The sequence below is a fragment of the Ambystoma mexicanum genome, chromosome 3p, assembly GCF_040938575.1.
Source record: "Ambystoma mexicanum isolate Mex_15411 chromosome 3p, UKY_AmexF1_1, whole genome shotgun sequence".
Taxonomy (NCBI): Eukaryota; Metazoa; Chordata; class Amphibia; order Caudata; family Ambystomatidae; genus Ambystoma; species Ambystoma mexicanum.
Window position 1 is genome coordinate 833279886 of NC_090925.1, and position 18728 is coordinate 833298613.

General features: G+C 49.2%; 1 protein-coding gene across 1 annotated transcript in view; it reads left to right on the forward strand.

Moving 5' to 3' along the window:
• The window catches only part of LOC138580959 (perforin-1-like), a 100431-nt gene extending 90507 nt beyond the window's left edge, over positions 1 to 9924 (forward strand). Inside the window, exon 4 of the transcript XR_011304380.1 lies at positions 2304 to 9924. The gene's annotated coding sequence lies outside the window, so the exon portion shown is untranslated. The remainder of the gene's footprint in view (positions 1 to 2303) is intronic.
• Positions 9925 to 18728: the final 8804 nt, after the last annotated feature.

Consider the following 18728-nt stretch of genomic DNA (forward strand, 5'->3'; position numbering starts at 1 on the left):
AAAATAGAAAATATGTGCTGGGCACTCGCATTTTCACCAACTATCTGATATGCTGTTTGATGTTTTTCCGGGGTAAAATGCCACTGGACCATGACCTTGATCCGCTTTTCCCTAATTTGTACGCACCGCACCGCCCTGGTTAATCGGGGAATATCCTCCAGCAGGTGCTCCCATTGCTCCGCCTTTATTTCCTGCCCCAATATGTCCCCCCATTGTTTCATATGGGTCCATTTCCCTGTTTCCTCACTGGTCGAAAATATCCTGTAGAGGTCCGCTATTATGTGAGCCTCCGCATTGTTACATGTTACATACATCTGGTAGCGGGTGAGGTCCCTTGATGCCGCCCCGGAGACCCTGGGATTCTTTACCCAATGCCTAATTTGGGAGTATCTAAACCTATCTTCTCGCCCCAATTGAAAGTCTTGTTTACATTGTTCATATGACTCAACTTCTTTTCCTTCCATCATATCCCTTAACACCCGGCACCCCGTCTTTTCCCACCTCCCAAAGACTGCCTCTTCCTGGCCAGGGGTAAATTGTGCGTTTAGAAATATTGGCGTGAACGGGGGTGGAAAGGTCTTCAATCCCACTTTCCTCACCAAGGTATCCCATACCTCCCCCGCTAGGGCCGTAATCTGACTCATATACATATTTTTGGGCCTGTCTGCCTTGGGGCACCACAGTACGTCATCAAATGGCGTTCCCACAACTGTCCTGTACATGTTTTTCCATACCTTATCTCAGTCTCCCACACCACTCTCGTCTGAGCCACCAAGTAGTAGAAATTGGAATTTGGGACGCCCAGGCCTCCACTTTGGGTGAGTGCCATTAACAGCCCGTACGCACGCAAGGTTTTCTATTGTTCCAAATGAACCTGCTCACGTGCCCTTGGAGTTCTTTGAAAAAGAGATTTGGGACCTTCACGGATAGAGATTGAAAATAATAGAGGATCTTAGGGAGAATCACCATCTTCAAAACCTTTATTCACCCTAAACATGATACCGATACCCATTCCCTCAACAACTACTTGACCCTCTCCAAGAGAGGCGGATAGTTGGCCCTGCACAAAAACCCCATTGACCCCGCAAGCTGAATCCCCAAATAACGAATGCAACCAGTGGACCATGCATAGGGGCATACCTCCTTCAACCCCCTCACCCTTACGGTACCCCTGACATAGTTTGGTTAAGCATCTCCGATTTGTGGCCATTCATTTACAAGCCAGCCACCCTGCCAAAGTCCTCCAGTTCTCTGCTGATCCCCGGCAGTGTAGTCTCCGGGGCCGTAATCGCTAGTAGCATATCATCTGCAAAGGAGATCAACCTTGTGGTTCCCTCTGCCAGAGTTAATCCCCATAACCTCTGGTGCCTCCCTAATAGGAGATAGTAGGGGTTTTAAATAAATTGTGTACAGAATCGGGGAGAAACGTCCACTCCAAACGGTCGAAGGTCTTTTCCGCATCTAAATCCAGGATGGCTGCAGGTGATTTGTCAAGGTAGCTTTCTCTATAAGGTGGCATACCCTATGCATATTATCAGAGGTCTGTCTATTTTTTTATGAATCCTGATTGATCCTCCCTGATCAGCTTCGAGAGTAACCTCTCTAGGTGCGCTGCCAGGAACTTAGTACATCATTTTGCATCTAAATTGATTGGGGCTAGGGGGCAGTATGACCCGCACAGTTCCGGATCTTTATTGTGCTTCGGTAGCAGGACTACTTTGGCCTCCTCCATAGATTGTGCGAATCGTCCAGTCCTTCCAAAGGAGTTAAACAAGGGCACCAAAATTGGGGTCAGGGCTTCCTGGAATGTTTTGTAAAAACTGCCCAAGTAGCTGTCTGGCCCTGGGGGCTTTCCCCTCCGGGAGCAACGAGATAGCTTTCCTCACCTCCTCAGGGGTAATAACACCCTCCAATTCTTCCCTTTCCTCCCAAGAAATCTTATGTAAGGGGGATCATGCCAGGTAATCTCGTTAGGCCCTTTCCTCTGGTGAATCTGTTGCATACAGGCACAAATAAAAAATCCCTGAAGGTGTCCAGGATGTCTTAGTTTGAGGTACGCTCACCTTTCTGTCCGGCCCTAATCCTTGTTATGGTCCTGGATGCTTCCTTCTGCCTAAACTGCCTAGCCAGTAGTCTATCTGCCTTATTGGCTTTAATGTAACATTTTTGCTGAAGGTACAGGAGGGATTGGTCTGCCTTCCTAGTTTGGAGGACATCCAGCTGAGCCATAATCTACCTATATTCCTTCCTTATTGCATTGTCTCCATCATTTTCCATTCTGGACACTACCCCCTTAAGCCGAGCTTCAAGATCCTTCTGCAATTGGTGTGTTTGTCTGTCTCTCTGCACCTTTCTAGGTATCAGCTCCCCGCTCATGGTGGTCTTATACACGTCCCAAACAGTATGTGCTACAGTCCCCTGCGAGGCATTTGTATCAAAGACGTCTTTAATCCAACCCCTCAGTTTATTGCAAACCACAGGGTCATTTAGGAGATGTTCAAGGAACATCCACTTCCATAGACCCAGACCCCTCCCTTCCCGTGCAGTGAGAGGCAATAGATGCATGGTCCAAAATTGCTATTGCCCCGAGCTCTATCTCACTCACCTGTCCCAAGAGAGTATGGGACACCCACACATAGTCAATCCTCGAAAAAGACCTATGGACGTGAGAGTAGAACGAGTAACCTCTATCCCCCCTTCACTTCACTCCAAGAGTCGGCCAGGCCCGCCCTCCCCATCCCCTCCTTTTATTTCCTGGTTGGGCCCTCTGACTATGGTTTATCCTTGCATGCCTGTCTTTGTCCGGATCCCATGCCAGGTTGAAGTCCTCAGTGAGAATTATCCTACCTTTCGCAAACTGTTCAAGTTCGGCCAATACGGTCCTTAGGAACCCGCCTTGACCAGCATTGGGGGGATATACTGTCGCCAGGGTGTACCTTGCTCCTTCCCAAATGATTTGTTAAGAAAAAGTGAGGGGTCAGGCCGGGGTACAACTTATTCTGCCTGCGACCTAATATTATTTCCGTTGGTACATGTTGCGTTGATGTGGGGTAATACTGAGGAACCAACACCCCTACCTCCGTGGTTAAAAAAGTAAGATAATAGGTTTCCCCACACAATAACTGTGCCACACTGTTTGTTAGATTCTTTTTCCAGAAAATCTGTATTGTATTGTTTTAAAAAAATAAGGAGAAAATATTGTGGTGCCCTTCAATATTCAAAACCTATTCCCTTCTCAAATGATATTTGCCATGACATGCCTGTCCTCTGGATGCCCCTGTGTCCTGGTAACCTGCATACCTGGCTGTGCGCAGAGGGCCAGGAGGACCCCACCACATTTACCCTTGTCGTTAGCCTGAAACAGATGGTTGTAAACTTTCAACCGAAGTTTATGCCTATCAGTTTTCTGAATGTGTGCTTCCTGAAGTGCTAAGCAGTCTGTGCTTTCTATGCCCAAGAATAGCTTCACTTTCTTCCATTTTACCAGTGAATTAAGCTATCTAACATTAAGAGTGATCAACTTAAAGCTAGGCATTTTATCTGTAAGATTCTGGGTTCTAGATCCCTTTTCCAAACAGCTGCCACCCCCCGTTGTCCCTCTTCCCACAACCTCTCTTCCCTCCCTCAACTCCCACCCCACTCTGGTTGGCTCAGCCAGCCTCTAACCCCCACCCCCCAGGTCTTCCCTGCCTGGAGCTGAACCCTCTTGTAATCCCAGAGTGAAATTGTGCGGGTCCCCCTAAACCCATTGTTGAACGAAGATGTAACCCCCGCACCCTCTGTCCCCACACATATCATCCTCACCTGGGCGGTAGATAATCGCATCCTTATCCCCCATATTGTCTCAGCGTGGAGCAGGCTCCTTAGTCTCTAGCTGAGGGTTCTCTCCTCCTTCTCCTTCCTTGGGTGGTGGCCTGTCCTGGTCTCTCGGACCCCATTGTTTGGCCCTTTCCTTGAAAATGTTGCCCACTCCCAGCTTTTCCTTTTGAGCGGGTCTGAGCTCGACCTGCGGGGACCCCTCTTCCTCTATCCGTAGGATCTTCATGCCTTCTTCCCATGTGGTGATTCGATGTTGCTTCCCCTACCATTCAAATAGTAGGCTAAAGGGAAAGGTTAATTTATGCTGCACTCCCGCTCGTGTAAGATCTCGCACCACTGGCCCCATTAGTCTCTGCTTCACCAGGGTGACTTGGGCTAGATCTTGGAACAGTTGAATCTCCAATCCATTATATTTGATCACTTTAGCCTTTCTGGCAGCTGCCAGGACCTTCTCCTTCTGCCCATACTGATGCAATGCGACCACCACATCCCTGGGTCTGGCCCTAGGATCTCTTCTCTTAGGCCCCACTCTTTGTATGCGGTTCGGCTCTATAGTAGACAAATCCTCCTCCTCTAGACAATCTGTGCGCAATTGTTGTCTTTATCTGCCACTGCCTCACTTAGTCCTTTAATTCTGATATTGGCCCTCATCGATCTGTTCTCTAGATCCTCACTCGGGGTCTCCAGGTTTTGCGTGGCCCTTGTAAACTGTTCCACCAGCTCATCTATTTTGTATGTAGCCTCCTCCACCTCTAGTAACCTCCGCTACATCCGCCCATTCTTCCAACTTCGTTATATCCCCATTCTCTTCCTGCAGGGATTTGATGGCTTCGGAGATCTTTTTGCCAAAGCCCTCAAGGTTCTGCTGGCGAACCTCTTGTGCTACCACCATATCTTAATCTTTCTGCTAGACCCCTGTTCACTGGGGACATAGCTTAAACTGTTCTACTCTGCTCTAACACCTGTCTTCTTCTCCACTTAAAAGGCACTACGGCTGGACCTCAGCCGCATCTTCTCCTGAACCTCTGCCCCTGTTTTTTGGCTTCTCTGGTGATACTGGCAGAGGGGAAGAGCGCCCTCCAATTACCCCTCGCCCACGTGTTCCCAGACGGCGCTCCGGGGTCTCTGTAGCTCTCCTGAGGGAGTCCAATTGTCTCAGCTGGCCGCCGTCCCTCATTCCTCCCCTTCGGCACCTTCCCAACTCTACGCCTCTGCCTCCATCCCCCACTCGAGGCTTCTTCTCTGAAGGGGGCATCCGCTGAGTGACCCCCACTCTTGGTTGCTTGGGGGGATTGGGTGTGTTCCTTTGCTCTTGACCCCCCGCCTCACTTCAATTTCAGCTCTCCTCCTGTGATGCGGTGGGGGTAAAGGGCCGGGGACCGGGCCCTTCTATCTTGGAGGCCTTTGCTTCTATACTGGAGGCTTGAACCCCCGCACTCGCATGCCCTGCTCTGTGCACACTGAGGCCCCCCCACAAACCAGCTGCAAAACCCAAGCTCAGCTTGCTTCCAGTCCTGCATGTCGCGAGGCTGCAGAGCCCTCCTCCTCCTTTTCTTGAGCTCCATGCTCCATTCACGGGTCCTCTACGAGGCTCCAAATCCACTGGAGGGCCGACAGCACCCCCAGCGCACTCTGCCACTGGACCTCGTCACAGGGGTCTACCGATGTCACCCGACCCCCTTGTCCATTCCCCGAAGGGTCTTCCCCCACTGAGCTCCCCGGATTCATCACTCCAGGCCAGGGGGATGACGCGCCCGCCCCTCACCTGCTGTTTGCTATGCGGTTGGGTTCTCCTGCTATGCCAGACCCTGGCGCCATTCAATGTACACTGAAGTCCTCTCATGGTCCCGCCTGCTCCCCACTTCCTCCCCTGCTCTCGCCATCGTATCACCCGCCCAGGGATAGATCCTCTGTTGTTTCTTTATTATGTTAGGCCCCTGGGGGCGAGAGCGCATTCAACACGCAACTCTGCCCTTGGCGGCCATCGGCCATCTCCACTGAGGGTCTTTTAACTGCATTTTGGTTGGTATTTGCATAAAACACACCTTATCCTCCTTCCTGATACCTACACTACTCTCCAGCAATTCTTGTCCTGCACATCTGCATCCTACTCCTACTCACTCTCTCCCTACCTACAACCTCGGTATTCTTAGCATTCACCTGCATGGCTCCCCGACCCGCCAATCACTGGAGTTCAACCCAATCCCTATACGTCTCCTTCTCTTAAATGATATTCAAGTCACTCTGCCCATACCTAATTCAACCTCATCTAGCCCTTTTCTCTCCCTACATCTAGACCTTTAGTCTCGGCACACTCGTCGTTCCCGCCTACCCCACTCCACTACTGCATTAAATTCGGCACTGTGTAATGCCCTTTCCCATTACAATAAGACTTATTTTCTAACAAACTACTTCTCCACATTGCAATGATGTCCTGAACCAATATCTGGAACACCCACCAAGACATGGCCACACTGGCGGCACTTAACACTGATGCAGTTACCTTCCTCTAGTCTCAAGTTTAATCAAAGTAGGGACTGGGGTAGGTCTCTTGATCATTAAAGAGACCCCATACATCCCGCTCTGGAGCTTGGCTATCCAAATGAGGTTTGTTAAAACTTGCTGCCCACCTCCAGTGAAAAGCATAGTTCTGTAGACGGGACAGGTGATAAGGTAGCCATATTAGGGACAATGGAGACCAAGTGTCAATGCCTATATATCACGACTTTGCCACCTGATGATACTGTGATCCTGGACAGATAATCCTATCTCACAGTATAGTAATATGCTGTCTTTAGTGAAAGTGTTTCCTTTCTCAAATTCCCATGGCATTGTTCAGTCCATTGTTTAGCCCATTTCTTGCTCTTTCTTTTCCTGTAGACCGATGGAGTGGAAAAACAGGTGATAGCTGACTTAATATTACAGGCATATATTAAGTATATTTTATGGTCTGCTTATTTGGCTCAAAAATGGTTTCCTTTTCCCTCCACAACTTAAGTTGTTCTTCACATCATGAATAACAACCTGCAAGTCATTGTCAGACAATGACTATACATATCCAAGCCTGTGTCACTGTGGTATCTAACAACTCAGCCAAACTCTTCAAAATATGCAAGGAGCTGGCCAACCCTGCTGCAGTCTTTACCTCTCCTGTCGCCTCCCGGGCCCTTTGCACAGCCCTTGCCTCTCACTTCATCTAAAAATTCCAGAACTTCCTGTCCACCGTCTCGTCCCCTCCCCCTCTTCTCCCTCCTCTTTCTGCGAACTCTGGCCCTCCTGCAGCTGCCACCCAACCCTCTTTCTCGTCCTTTCCTCTTTTTGTCCCCTGGCGAGGTCTCTAGACAAGTCTGATCTATGAAAGTCTCGTCAAAACAGGTTCTTCACTATTCCTCCAAAACGATCAAGGACCACATTGACACCATTGCTCCTGCCCTGGCTGATTTCTGCAACCTCTTCATCATCTCTGGAGCCTCCCCCTCCCCTCTGAAGCACTCTCTTGTGCACCCTCTTCTCAAGAAACCCACAGCTGACCCCTCTTGCCCAGTAAATTACTGCCCGATCTCCATCACTCCTTTCCTGGGCAAACTCCTGGAAAAGCTGCCCATCTCGCAGCTTAACCTTCACTCCAATTCTGTTGGTTGTCTCCACGACCATCAGTCTGGCTTCAGAGCTGCCGAAGCACAGAAACTGCTCTCCTGAACATCCGTGAAGATCTGCTCTCCAACCCTGATTCTAACATCCCCTCTGTCCTCATCCTACTCGATCTCTCTTCTGCCTTCGACACTATCAACCATACCATCCTGCTCAACCGTCTCCGTGACAACCTGGGTATCACTGATCAGGCTCTGGCCTGGCTGACTTGTTTCCTCTCTGATCGACCCTCTCAGGTCCAACATGGGCCCTTCCTTTCCTCTATCTCCCTCTCTACCTGTGGTGTTCCCCAGGGGTCTGACCCCTCACCCTGGTTTTTCAACCAATACCTGGCAACTCTCGCCCATCGCATTGCCGTTTTCTGCTCCAATTTTCAGTGCTATGCTGATGACACTCTACTCATTTTCAGGCTTCCCACTGCCACCTCTTCCCCTTCTCTCATCTCTGATTGCCTGTCTGCCATTTAGGAGTGGTGTGCCGCCAACGATCTCTGCCTGAATGCCAGCAAGACAGAGATTCTCCTCATCGGCACATGTCAGGTTCTCGATCCACCTGACTGGCGCAGAGGCAGCACAAACACCTACCTCCCCATTGGGTCTTGGCACCTGGGATGTTAGAACCACAGGCCACCTCAACCCTCTGGGGAAAGAGGGTTAGCGTCCGTTGAGTGGATAGGTAGAGGGAGTTCAGGGTGACCGCAAAGAGGTTTAGGGAAAAGTGATGGATGGGTAGGGGGATTTAGGGAAAGATGCTCCTCGACTCCTGCTCCGGCACCAGTGGTAGTGACTCCGCCCTTGCACACTCACTGCACAATCACTCTATGTGTTCACTTTAGTTGGAGGCCTTTGTACTGGAGCCTCTAACCAGTACCTGCCTCAGCAGTTACGTTATTACACCAGCACTTGGCTAAACACTGCCACCTTTTAGACATGGGCAGCAACAACTGTAACAATTTAATCAAAGGCAACATAATCACTCATCCCCACAAGGGATATAAGATAAATCTTCAACATTCGGCCATATGCGACTCGAAAAATGTAATATACGGCATAAGATGCCCGGGTGGGATATATTATGTCAGGATGACAACGAGAAAAGCTAAAACAAGATGGGCTGAACATAAGTCGAACATAAGAACAGGGGCCATCAAATCGCCAGTTATGCAACATTTTAAAGAAGAGAGACACAACATCGCTCAGATGAGGTTCATCATCCTGGAACAGGTGAAAACCCCAAGAAGGGGAGGCAACCTTAATAAAATGTTGCTGCAAAGGGAAACTTACTGGATTGAAAAATTGAATTCTATGCAACCCAACGGCATGAATGCTGATTGGGATTTAAGCTGTTTTTTATAACAACTGAACAAATGAAGAAAGATTGAAGATCTCAATAGGATCACACAACCAGCAAGGAAATGTTAAAATGGTGCCCATGGAATACGAGTAATAAGTCACCTCATCTAGTTCCCCAACAAAACTGTTACCATAACAACCAAAGGGAACAGGAACGCGGAGTCACAGTGGAACGCTCCACACATACGGAAACATCAAGCGGCGGACGCCGGAGTAGGAGAGAAGTAAAACGAGACGAGCGAAAGATTGGTGAGCGGTCTGATTCAACACAGACGGTGACACTGGAACTCTTGAACGAAGGTGAGCACATGATTTAAATGCGCATTAACATCTACTCTTCCAGAAAATGTTATCAATCAGGGTTATGACACTGGGACCCAGCGCTTCTTCTCAAGCGACTGATCCCGGTGCATAACCCGCATCAAAACGCCCCAGAAAAAAAGACTGTATGGAGTGAAAACAAACTCCTATTGTTTTCTCAACAGATCTAACAAAGAGACTGTTCGTTGCACGCCAAAGAAAAACAAATCATTAAAAATCTACCGGCCAAGTGTGGAAGGTGTTTGAAAGAACAATGGATTTTGGTATCAGTGAAACTGAAGGTCAGAGGTACTTTCAATCTACATTTTTGAGAAACACGTAATGAGTATTATGAAACACTGAGTGAACAATGATACTTACTAGAACTTTTTTCTACTTAAATTTCAGAAATTGATTTATTGGAACTTGTGAACAAGTCGCACCTGATGAAGGGCTAGAAGAGCCCGAAACGCATTGTGTATTAAAAATCATCACAAAGGCAATCAAATTGAAAGAAACAAAGCCACACATTTGGACTACCCCATCTGTAAAAGACAGGGAATAGAAAATTGTGGACTAATTATGTTAATTTGAGTGGCTAACCTTACCGTCACATTTTGTATGCATGTGTAAAGAATCACACTGGGAAAATGTGATCCCTTGAAAGTATATTTTGTGTTTATGTAAGCAATGAATTTATGTACACAACAATCTGTAATGCTACATTAATTGCGAGTAAGATATAAATTCCGTTTTTGGTAATTCACTTTATTTTGAAATATTAAAAAAACTAATACAACAAGTCCTGACTATTGTAGAGTACATCACAATTGAAAAGTAAGTTTTGATTTGCATGGTTACATGCACAAGAGTGTGCACGGAGAATAGGTCAGTCTGGTGTAGAGTGACCCTGTTTATTTTTCCTGTTCAGATTGGATTCTGTAGCCCAGAATCAGTCTCTGTTAGCACCTGAGTTTGTATTCAGTAATTGTATAACTTCCTTGAGCATTTAACGCAAACTAGATTGAAACAGGAGTGCTCCTCTACACCCATATTTCCACAGCTCTAGCACCCTTCCCACATTGCTTCATGCAGGCAAGACCCCTCATTAGCACAGCAACAGATTCCCCACATTACTTAATGTAGGCAAGCCCCAAATTAGCAAGGCAATAGATCCTCCACATTACCCCGTGCAAGGATAGCAACAAACAATGTGCACATAGTGTGCAAATACACTGATCTTTGGCTTCTGTATGAGTTCAAGGTCTTCTGGCCTTTCCGTGTTGATGGGCCGCTGCGCCGTCACACTGGTTCGTTTAGTTTTTCGGCTGAAATGAGCAAGGTAAAGTCAGTACACGTGCATGTGAAATGCCGTTCCAAAGAACGTTCCCTGAGGGGTTAAAAACTGGTTACAGGTGCGGTTACTTCACCGCCTGTCTAAAACTGTAATCTGGGAATAATTAGTTATGCATATGATGCAACGGTTAATATGCTTGTTCGGTCGCGCCTCCTTTGGTTTTCATGGCTCTGGGCAGTAAACAGTTAACATTCCACAGTGGCGTGCAGCACGTCTACCTTCAAATGAAGAATCAGCTGTTCTCAAATAGATATAGACTTCTACTTAGCTTTATTTTGTACGCGGGGCCTGGGGTGAGGATGCAGGCGGGCGGGTGCCCCGCGTAGGCGTGCCTCCTGGAGCTCGCGGGAAACACGTCTTCTCTCGCTGGTAGCCAGGATTGCGAGCAGCTCTTCTAGGGCGCGGCTCGTGCATGCGCCTCAGTGCGGGCGTGATTCTTCTTCCCCCAGTAGGCTTGTGTAGCACACGGCCTGCTGGGAATTGTAGTTTCCGGGCGATTCTCCATCCCTGGGCCTTGCCCCTGCAGAAAGGGTGGAGAACACGCCTGGAAAACCTACCAGGGCATCTTTAGCCTTCACCAACTCTCCCAAAGGCCCCAATAGGGGCTGCTACTTGCCCCATTGTCCCCTTAACTCCCCCAAGTGCCCCTGCCCTGACAGTACTCCCCCTCCCTCCTGCAGGTCCAGGTTTAGAGGGGTGTCTAAGGTGAAATTGGCAGAGGAGTCGAGGAGCAAGGATGTTGTGTGCTGGCTCCCAGGATCGATTTTCCGGGCCATAACCCTTCCAATCCACTAAATACCATAAATTGCACTGTCTAAGGCGCGAATCCAGAATGGCTTTGACTTCGTATTCTGGACACCCGTCTACCTTGACAGGTGGGGCTCTTTTTGTTTTAACCGAGGCCGGGGCTGGTTTCAGTAAAGCGATGTGGAACACAGGATGCACTTTCATATGCAGAGGTAAAGTCAATTTTACTGCCACAGGGCCGACCAGTGCTTTAATAGGAAACGAGCCGATGAAACGGGGACAGAATTTACGGGAACCTTGAAGATGGAGGTTACGGGTAGAAAGCCATACTCGATCTCCTACTTGGTACTGTGGACTAGGTCTTCTTTTCTTGTCTGCGTGATATTTGTAGGCTGCTTTAGCGAGGTCTAAATTGCGTTGAGCAGTTTGCCAGATGCCTTCTAATTGTTTCCTTTTCTGTTCTGCTGCTGGGACTTCCAGTATTGTTCCTTGAGGTACTGGCTAGAACCACGGGTGATAGCCGTAGGTGCTATAAAACGGCCTAGTCTTGGTTGATGCATGGATTGCATTGTTGTATGCCAATTCCGCCAGCCAGATAACCTCTGCCCAATCGTTCTCTTTATCCTGGGTTAGGCATTGTAGGTACTGTTCCAAAGTCTGGTTCAGTTGCTCAGTCTGACCATCGGTCTCAGGATGATAACTGGTTGATAACCGGATCTCGATCCTCACTGATTTGCAGAATGCATGCCAAAACCGTGAAGTAAATTGAGGACCTCGATCAGAGATTATTCCATAAGGTAAGCCATGTAGCCGGACCACCTGTTGTAAAAACAAATTCACTAATGTGCTGGCTTTAGGAGTGCTCTTGCAAGGTATGAAGTGAGCCATCTTGGTGAGATAGTCAACTACCACCAGAACGGCGGAGAACCCTTGACTCTGGGGTAGTTCGACAATCAAATCCAGGGAAACGGTGTGCCATGGTTTTGGAGGAGTTGGAAGAGGTTTTAGAGGACCCCCTGGCTTTTTGTGTTTGGTTTTGTTCCTTAAACAGATTACACAATTGGATATGTTGAATGTATTTTCGTAAACAAGGCCACCAGAAATGGCACTGGAGTAGCTCTCCCATCTTAATCATTCCAGGATGACCCACGAATGGTGAATCATGGCACCATTTGATTGCTTGCTGCCGAAGCGGTACGGTGGGTAAGTATAATGCTGACTTGTAAAACGGCAACCCATCCTTGTTAGTTTGGTCCTTGTTTTTACTTGCCCATTGGACTAAGTCTTGTGCCGACATTGCCTTCTGAATGTTTTCAAAGATGGCGTCTACCGCCACGCTCCCTACAATGCCTGCTGGGTCCACTATGGGGGCAACCAGACGTGGTCTCCCTCTAACTGTGCTTAGAGAGGCATCAGCTTCACCTCACTGATGATCCCCAACAAGGGTGAAACACGTGTATGGGGTTGCTGGTGGTACTCTCGTTCAGGTTGGAATTGCCATTGCATTTCGGTGCTGGACTGCCCCTGGGCAGGACAAAGACTGATATGCAAATGGATATTTCCCATCTGTGAAAGGCACAGTGAGTAAAAGCAGTGGCTGCGAACTCTCAAGTGGTTAATAACCACTGAACAGGTTATCAAGTCTGTTCTTTCGAGAGAGGGGCGCCCGCTACCTTTGCAAAACTATGGGTCCACTATGGGCTTGGGTTCTTCTGCTGTTTTCGACGGAATAGAACTTATCTCAGGATACTGAGAAAGTATGTTCGCTTTCCGATTTTCCACACCTGGGCGATATGTTACCACAAAATCATATTCAGAAAATTGAATGGCCCATCTGAGCTGTCTAGGACTAAGCGCCTTAGCTGACTTCAAAAATTGTAGGTTACGGTGGTCGGTATATATCGTAACAGGATGGCGGGCTCCCATGAGGTAGTGACGCCACTCGTCAAAAGCTACTTTAATGGCTAACAATTCTTTGTCTGCTATGACAGAGTTTTGCTCGGCGAGTAACAGCATTCGGGAGTAGTAGGCGACCGGGTGTAGCTGCCCGTTGTTGTCTCGCTGGGACAGGATAGCTCCAACAGCATAGCTAGAAGCATCGGTTTCAATGATGTAAGGTTTGGCTGGGTCCGGGTGTTGCAGGACGGGTGCAGTTACGAAAGCTTCTTTAAGTGCTTGGAAACTAGCTTCAGTCTTGTCATTCCATTGGAACGGAACTCCTTTTCGCAATAATTGCGTGATGGGTTGCACTTTTTTGTCAAAGCCGTCTATAAAACGGCGGTAGAAATTGGCAAACCCTAACACGGTTTGGACATCCTTCACTGAACCTGGAGAGGGCCAGTCCGAAATAGCTTGTACTTTTTCTTGTCCATTGTAATTCCCTGGGGTGACAGGATAAACCCCAAAAACTCCACTGTGGTTTGATGGAACTGACACTTCTCGAGCTTTGCATACAGTTTGTGCTCGTGTAGTCTCTGTAATACACCCTTTACATGGCCCGGTGTTCTTCAGCATTGTGCGAGTAAATTAAGATATCATCGATGTATACGATGGTAAATACATCTAAGTAGCTGCGCAACACCTCGTCTAGTAAGTGCTGGAATGCTGCTGGGGCATTACACAGCCCGAAGGGCATGACCTGGTATTCGTACAGGCCGAATTTTGTCTGAAGGTTGTCTTCCATTCGTCACCCTGTCTCATGCGTACCAGATGATACACTCCACGTAGATCTAATTTCATGTAGACGGTGGACCCCCACACCTGGTCCAATAACACAGGAATCAAAGACAGCGGATAACGATTCTTAATAGTGATGCGGTTGATTGCCCTATAATCGATACAGGTCCTTATGTCCCCCGTTTTCTTGGGTATGAAAAATAAGGGGGAGGAGACAGGAGATGTGGAATGCCGGATAAAACCATTTGCCAGGTTGGTTTCGATATATTCCTTTAGATGCTTGTTCTCTGCTTCCGTGAGCGCGTATATCCTAATACAAGGTAGTACTGCGCAAGCCTCCAAGTATATGCAGCAATCAAAGGTTCTATGCTGGGGTAGGGACTCAGCAGCCACTTTACTGAAAACATCCCGATACTCCTCATATTCCCTAGGCAGTTCTACTTCCATACTTCCTCCAATGAAATGAGGACTACACCTAGACATTCTGCAGTTTGCCTGGCAGTAAGTCGAGTCGAACTGCAGTGCGCCTGTAGCCCAATCCACAGTTGGATTATGGAGTCTCAGCCATGTTAAATCCAAGATAAATCTGAATTGTGGTGCAGCTATTACATCGAAATCAATGGTTTCCTGATGCTTTTTCCCTCATTCCAAGTGCATGGGCTGTGTTTGCTGGGTGATGGGCGCTGAAACCAATGGTGAACCATCCACCGACTTAACTTCCTCCGGCTCCCCTTTTTCTTTCAATGGAAGCCCAAGTCTTCGCGCTACTTGTTCGTCAACAAAATTACCAGTGGCCCCCGAGTCTACCATAAGTGACACCGGTATGCGTCTTCCTTGCCAGTTCAGATGGCCTGCAAGCATTACGTGGACTGCCTGGGCATGGTGTATATTTGCTAGCATCTTTGGGGTATCCTCAGTTTCTCTCGCCCTCAACCCCCTCATGGACGAGCTGGCGCGTTTCCTGACAGCGTTCCCTTTACTGGTTTATTAGTGCATTCTCGCACAAAGTGGCCTGATTTACCACAATAGAGGCACAACTTATCCCTCCTTCTCCTTTCCTTCTCATCTCTGGTCAATGGCCCTCGAATGGTTCCGATCTGCATTGGCTCTTCGGTTCCCTTTTCGGGCATTTTGGTAGCCCTCTGCTGGTCTAGCCGTACCACTAGCTTATTATCCCATTTGCGTCAATCCTGACGACGCTCATTCTGCCGCTGGTCTAGCCGAAGTGCTAGGTCTATCATAGTAGAAAGTTATCTGGCTGCGGGTCGACCAAATCTTTCAGATCCTCCCTTAAACCTTGCTAGAATAGGGCCATTCTCTTTTCTTGGGGCCAATCAGTCTCCATGGCTAGCCGGTTGAAGGCAGTCACGTAAGATACCAAGTCTCTGCTCCCTTGCCTGAGTGTCAATAATTCCCGGTCTTTGATTAATGTTGCTGCTCTGCGATTAAATATTTTACTGAACTCTTCTAGGAATGTGTCCCAACTGTACAACAAGGCATCATTTTTGTGGACCAAAGACGTAGCCCATGAAGCAGCATCCCCAGTAAGATAGGATATGACGAATGCCGTACGGGCTTGAGCAGTCCGGAAAACTGCGGGTTTAGTCAAGAAATGCAACTGACACTGATTGAAATTCTGTGGGTCCCCATGATACCTCTCCAGGGCTGCAAGGGGCAGAGGTGGTTCTGTAGATACTTGTACTTGCACAGGCGTGGGTGGGGGTGGTCTGGGCAAAGGAGTTGCCTGGGCCTGATTCTGGATGGTCAGTGTGTGGACTTGGCCTGCCAGGTTCTGATAGTCCTGCCTGGTTGCTGCCAATTCTGCCTTTAGTTCCTGGAGGAGGGTTACTACATGTGCCATGATTGTGCTGCCTGGGCGCCTGGAGAATACGTGGGCTTGCAATTCTGTCAGGTTCTTAATCCTCTTGACTGGCGCAGAGGCAGCACAAACACCTACCTCCCCATTGGGTCTTGGCACCTGGGTTGTTAGAACCACAGGCCACTGCAACCCTCTGGGGAAATAGGGTTAGGGTCCGTTGGGTGGATAGGTAGAGGGAGTTCAGGGTGACCGGAAAGAGGTTCAGGGGATTGTGATGGATGGGTAGGGGGACTTAGGGAAACATGCTCCTCGACTCCTGCTCCGGCTCCAGTGGTAGTGACACCGCCCTTGCACACTCACTCCACAATCACTCTATGTGTTCACTATAGTTGGAGGCCTTTGTACTGGAGCCTCTAACCAGTACCCGCTTCAGCAGTTACGTTATTACACCAGCACTTGGCTAAACACTGCCACCTTTTAGACACGGGCAGCTCTAGCACCCTTCCCACATTACTTCATGTAGGCAAACCCCAAATTAGCAAGGCAAAAGATCCCCCACATTACCCCATGCAAGGATAGCAACAAACAATGTGCACATAGTGTGCAAATACACTTAGCTTTGGCTTCTGTATGAGTTCAAGTTCCTCTGGCCTTTTCGTGTTGATGGGCCGCTGCACCGTCACACTGGTTCGTTTCGTTTTTCAGCTGAAATGAGCAAGGTAAAGTCAGTACACGTGTGTGTGAAATGCCGTTCCTAAGAACGTTCCCTGAGGGGTTAAAAACTGGTTACAGGTGCGGTTACTTCACCGCCTGTCTAAAACTGTAATCTGGGAATAATTAGTCATGCATATCATGCAAGGGTTAATATGCTTGTTCGGTCACGCCTCCTATGGTTTTCGTGGCTCTGGGCAGTAAACAGTCAAGATTCCCCAGAGGCGCGTAGCGCGTCTCCCTTCCGACGAAGAATCAGCTGTTCTCAGATAGATATAGACTTCTACTTAGCTTTATTTTGTACGCGGGGCCTTGGGTGAGGATGCAAGTGGAGGGGCGCCACGCGTAGGCATGCCTCCTGGAGCTCGCGGGAAACACGTCTTCTCTCGCTGGTAGCCAGGATTGCGAGCAGCGCTACCAGGGCGTGGCTCGTGCATGCGCACAAGTGCAGGCGTGGTTCTTCTTCCCCCAGCAGGCTCGTGTAGCACACGGCCTGCTGGGAATTGTAGTTTCCGGGCGGTTCTCCATCCCTGGGCCTTGCACCTGCAGAAAGGGTGGAGAACATGCCTGGAAAACCTGGCAGGGCATCTTAGGGCTTCACCAACTCTCCCAAAGGCCCCAATAGGGGCTGCTACTTGCCCCATTGTCCCCTTAACTCCCCCAAGTGCCCCAGCCCTGACAGCACACATTCACCCTCCTTTCATGCCACTCTCTGGCGGGCCTCCCTTGGCCCTCCACCTACTCCCACCTGCAAGGCTAAGAACATCGGGTCATCTTCGACTCCACGCTTTCCTTTTCTGCCCTCATCTCTGATGTCTCTAAAAAGTCAAACTTCCAATTGCACCTCCTCAGAGGTATTCTGCCTTTCCTCTCCTTCCACCAGAAGCTCACTGTCTCTCGAGCCCTGGTTCTCTCTAGGTTGGACTTTTGCAACAGCCTCCTTCTAAATCTACCTGCTCCTACTCTACACCCTTTGCAACTCATCCAGAATAGGACTGCAAGACTTGTCCTTTGCCTGAAGCCCTGGGATCGTATCTTTCCAGCCCTAAAATCGCTTCATTCGCTCCCAGTGGCTGCAATGATTAAATTCAAGACCCTTTGCATTGTCCACAAGGCTTACTGGGGCCTGGGTCCAAAATACCATCAACTCTCCCTCCGAAAATACCTTCCCTCTCAAACTCTTCGCTCATCCACCTCCAACTCCCTTAGGGTCAGTTGTTTCTCTAAGAAACAAGCTGGGGGTAGATATCTGTCTTCGCCTGGGGCCTCACTCTGGAACAGCCTCCCCTCCACTCTGAAATTTGAGGAGAACCATCTCTGGTTCTGGAAACACCTCAAGACCTTCCTCTTTGCTTCTGCCTTTGCTCCTCCTCTCCCATGCTGATCTGTTCTGCTTCGGCATCCTGCACCTGGTTACCCTCTGATTTTGGGCCCAGGTACTTGCTCACCCTGCCACGCACCTGCACTGTGTGGTGTCCCCTGCTGGGGTTGGGGGAGCGAGCGCGGGGCTCAGCAATAACAGGCCGACACGGAGCTGTGCTGCAAACGTGTATCTTTATTCGTGCTCCAACATGAACTGCCTAACCCCGCCCCTCCCGTGTCACTTCCCTTCTCTTCCCGCCCGAGTCCCTCCCGCCCCCGTTGTCCAGGATACATCAACATGACATCTCCCCCTTTTTAGATGGTTACCACACTCTTTGCAACAGGCGATGGTCTGGCGAGTCTCTAGTCCATTTCCTCGATCCACCAGCGAGGTCTGTTCTGGACTCGCTGTGGTCGTGTCAGCTCGGCCCTTGGTGACGGTCTACTCTCGGCCGTCTCGGCTTCTGGATCTTGATCCGATTCGTCAGCTTCCCACGGATCCTCTCCTTGTTGATCACTGTATTCCTCATCTGGTGGGGCTTGTACCCTGCCGCTCAGGCGTCTTGTTCCGGGCGGTGGGAGTTCCTTGAAGTGGAACGAGTTCCGGGTTACTGCTCTCGTGGAGCCTTGTGCGGTGATCATCAACCCCTTCCTCTGGGTAACAAGAAGGGGCTCTTCCCGAAATGCAGGCGTGTGTTTATGGGTCGAGGGATGTCGAACCGCCACTTCATCGCCTACTGTTATTTGGGATGTCTGGGCTTTTCTGCGGGCGTCGGTGTATTCCTTCATTCTGTTCTTGGCTGCTTCATCCCGCTCTCGGACCTCCACATCCATCGCCGGGCGTGGTGCACTTGCCTCTGCTTGGGGAATTCGGGTTTGAGGGTTACGCCCAAACATGAGTTCGGCAGGGGTCTTCCCTGTGGTGCTATGGGGC